General features: G+C 57.1%; 1 non-coding gene across 1 annotated transcript; it reads right to left on the minus strand.

Moving 5' to 3' along the window:
* Positions 1-276: 276 nt before the first annotated feature.
* LOC142792933 (small subunit ribosomal RNA) lies at positions 277-2,091 on the minus strand. Its single transcript, XR_012891313.1, has one exon. It is a non-coding gene; the product is annotated as a small subunit ribosomal RNA (ribosomal RNA).
* Positions 2,092-4,060: the final 1,969 nt, after the last annotated feature.

Genomic DNA, 4,060 nt, shown 5'->3' on the forward strand with positions numbered 1-4,060 from the left:
GTCGGGTCGCGCATTTCGAGCGCTTCGAGCCACGGTGCAGTGGCGGGTCGAAAGCCGACCTATGAGTGCGTTGCGCCGTTTGTACCCGCGTCCGCCACCTGGCCGACCGTCCAAGGTCGCGGTGTTGGCGTCCGCTGGGCGCAACAATTTGTCACGGGGTGCCGCTCCACATTCAGGCAGCCCCGTGGGGAAAAGCCGACCCCGCGTCCAAACGGGGTCAGCGGCAGAAAGTGTCGGGCGCAGACGCAGCTGAGGCGCTCACCCTTCACAATCCGTTAATGATCCTTCCGCAGGTTCACCTACGGAAACCTTGTTACGACTTTTACTTCCTCTAAATGATCAAGTTTGGTCATCTTTCCAACAGACCGGCGCAACCGAAAGGCCGCGCCGGACATCGGTCCGAAGACCTCACTAAATCATTCAATCGGTAGTAGCGACGGGCGGTGTGTACAAAGGGCAGGGACGTAATCAACGCGAGCTTATGACTCGCGCTTACTGGGAATTCCTCGTTCAAGGGGAACAATTGCAAGCCCCTATCCCAATCACGAAAGAAGTTCCACGGGTTACCCAGTCTTTTCAGACAGGGATAAAGACACGCTGCTTCCTTCAGTGTAGCGCGCGTGCGGCCCCGGACATCTAAGGGCATCACAGACCTGTTATTGCTCTGTTTCGTGCGGCTAGGAGCCGCTTGTCCCTCTAAGAAGGTTGTAAGGTGCTGGGAACCCCGCACCTATTTAATAGGCTAGAGTCTCGTTCGTTATCGGAATTAACCAGACAAATCGCTCCACCAACTAAGAACGGCCATGCACCACCATCCACCGAATCAAGAAAGAGCTCTCAATCTGTCAATCCTCCCAGTGTCCGGGCCGGGTAAGTTTTCCCGTGTTGAGTCAAATTAAGCCGCAGGCTCCACTCCTGGTGGTGCCCTTCCGTCAATTCCTTTAAGTTTCAGCTTTGCAACCATACTTCCCCCGGAACCCAAATACTTTGGTTTCCCGGAAGCTGCCCGCCGAGTCATTTGAGTAACTCAGGCGGATCGCTGGTTGGCATCGTTTATGGTCAGAACTAGGGCGGTATCTGATCGCCTTCGAACCTCTGACTTTCGTTCTTGATCAATGAAAACATTCTTGGCAAATGCTTTCGCAGTAGTTCGTCTTGCGACGGTCCAAGAATTTCACCTCTAGCGCCGCAATACGAATGCCCCCGTCCGTCCCTCTTAATCATTACCTCGTATTCCAAAAACCAACAGAACAGAAACGAGGTCTTGTTCTATTATTCCATGCAAGTTTATTCAGGCGACTCGCCTGCGTTGAGCACTCTAATTTTTTCAAAGTAAAAGCACCGGCCATCTCGAGGCACACAATGAAGTGCACCAAGAAAGAACCGGCATGATGTTCAGTCCGAGCCGTCGCATCGGGTAGATGCACTACTCGTCTGGAACTGAGATCCAACTACGAGCTTTTTAACCGCAGCAGCTTTAGTATACGCTATTGGAGCTGGAATTACCGCGGCTGCTGGCACCAGACTTGCCCTCCAATTGATCCTCGTTAAAGGATTTAGAGTGTACTCATTTCAATTACGGGGCCTCAAAAGAGTCCCGTATTGTTATTTTTCGTCACTACCTCCCCGTGCCGGGAGTGGGTAATTTGCGCGCCTGCTGCCTTCCTTGGATGTGGTAGCCGTTTCTCAGGCTCCCTCTCCGGAATCGAACCCTGATTCTCCGTTACCCGTAACAACCATGGTAAGCAAGTAACCTACCATCGAAAGTTGATAAGGCAGACACTTGAAAGAAACGTCGCCGGCTCGTGGCCATGCGATCAGCACAAAGTTATCCAGAGTCACCACACAATACGGGCCGAAACCCGATCGATCTTGGTCTAATAAAAGCACCCGTTACCCAAAGGGCTCCAGGCTCACTGCATGTATTAGCTCTAGAATTGCCACAGTTATCCAAGTAGGAAGAAACGATCTAAGGAACCATAACTGATTTAATGAGCCATTCGCGGTTTCGCCTTATTTCGGCATGTACTTAGACATGCATGGCTTAATCTTTGAGACAAGCATATGATTACTGGCAGGATCAACCAGGTAATCGTTCGACTGCGCGTCCGTCCTCGCCTTCGGCGGGCCGGACGCAGTCTGTGTGCGGCGGAGGCCACCTTCAGGCGCCCCAACACGCTTATTTTGCACTCCGAGATGACGGCGTTCGAGCTCGCTACGGCACAACCTTCCCGAAAGACGAGTGGGAGCCGTGCGGCAAGAAGCACGTTCATGCTCGCTCTTTTTCGTTGCATCGACTCGGTCGCGCCGTGCGGGTTGCCCAAGCCCGCTGCACTGTCGGTGGACCGGCCGGAACTAGCAACGGAGCCGAGACTGCAAAGCCGCCAGACGACGGGTCACGCCCGCGTCTTCGGCGCTTTCGCATCTGAATCGCCCGAGGACGACACGGAACACACCTCGATATCGTGGTAAAACGGCACCGTCCGACAACCAGCCCCTAACGCATCAAGCGGATGAGGCTGCAGACGACTGCCGTGGATTCCCCTGGAGCAGACCCGAGGACACGCTTGACGAGGCCGAAGCCCGCCGCATATCAGACACCCGGTCGCTTTCGCGTACGCCGCTCACGAGAACCCCCACATAATAGCAGCGATAAGTACCCAGACCTCCTTGGGCACTAATACGAGCGTACTCGAGAAAATTTCACCGCGGGTGTGCCCCGAAACGTGTGGCACGTTGAGCGTGCCACAAGTCTACGTCGCTCTCAAACCCGCCGAGGTCGTAGAATTTGCGACCCTACTCACGAAATTCCCACCGAGGATACGGCCGCAAACGTACCGCACCTTGGGTAGGCCACGAGTTTGTGCAACACTACGCTGACGGCACAGCACCGAGGTCGTGCGCGCACGCACGGGAAAATTCCGCCGCGGTTTCTGCCGAAAACGTGAGGCACCACGACTCTCCGCAAGTTCGCGTCGACTGCGAAAGACCGAAGTCGTGAACGACGTGTCCGCTACTCGCCGCCGACACGCTGGACACCAAACGTACAACGACTCGACGGCGTCGTAGAGGCCCACGACGCGGTTTTCCTTAACGACGTCTCGGCGTGGCACCGACAGGTTAGAACGGCCGACCAACGTTCCCTGTCCGCCGTTCGGCTCAGTCGAAGGGCTCGGCGACTTCGGCAACGCTGCGAAGCCGCACGGTGACGCACGCCATGTCCCCATTTTTTTTTTTTTTTTCTTTCTGCGTCTGCCGGGGTGCCCCTATAATAGCAGCGATAAGCACCCAGACCGCCGTGGGTCGCTCGCCCCGGCTGACGTGGTTTTTCGTACTCCTGCGGCGGTCGCCGTCAAGCACGTCCAAATACGCTACTTTCGTGGGCGCATTCACGCTCTTTCGCTTCGCCGGAGTGCCAGCACTCACTCTGCCAAAAACGGCGAACATCCGAGCGGCGGTTCCCACTTTTGCGTCGGCGTCGCAAACCCCGCCCCGGCAGACGAGGTTTGCCGTACTCGTGCGACGGTGGCCGGCGGGCACGTCGAAAGACGCCGATATCGTGCGCGAATTGGCGCACCTTGGCTTCACCGGAGTGCCGCCACTGACTCCTCCAAAAACGGCGAAGATCCGAGCGGCGCTTCCCACTTTCGCATCGGCGTCCCGAACTCCGCCCCGGCTGACGCGGTTTACCGTACTCGTGCGACGGTCGCCGGCGAGCACGTGGAAAGACGCCGATATCGTGCCCGAATCGGCTCCGTTCGGCTTCGCCGGAGTGCCAGCACTGGCTCGGCGAAAGACGACGAACATCCGAGCGACGGTTCTCACTATTGCGTACGCGTCGCAAACCCCGCCCCGGCAGACGCACTTTGCCGTACTCGTGCGACGGTCGCCGGCGAGCACGTAGAAAGACGCCGATATCGTGCCGGAATCGGCCCCGTTTGGCTTCGCCGGAGTGCCAGCACTCACTCGGCCACAAACGGCGAACATCCGAGCGGCGGTTCCCACTTAGCCGTCGGCGTCCCGAACTCCGCCCCGGCAGACGCGGTTGCCGAGCTCGTGC

Source organism: Rhipicephalus microplus, unplaced genomic scaffold (assembly GCF_043290135.1).
Source record: "Rhipicephalus microplus isolate Deutch F79 unplaced genomic scaffold, USDA_Rmic scaffold_264, whole genome shotgun sequence".
NCBI lineage: Eukaryota > Metazoa > Arthropoda > Arachnida > Ixodida > Ixodidae > Rhipicephalus > Rhipicephalus microplus.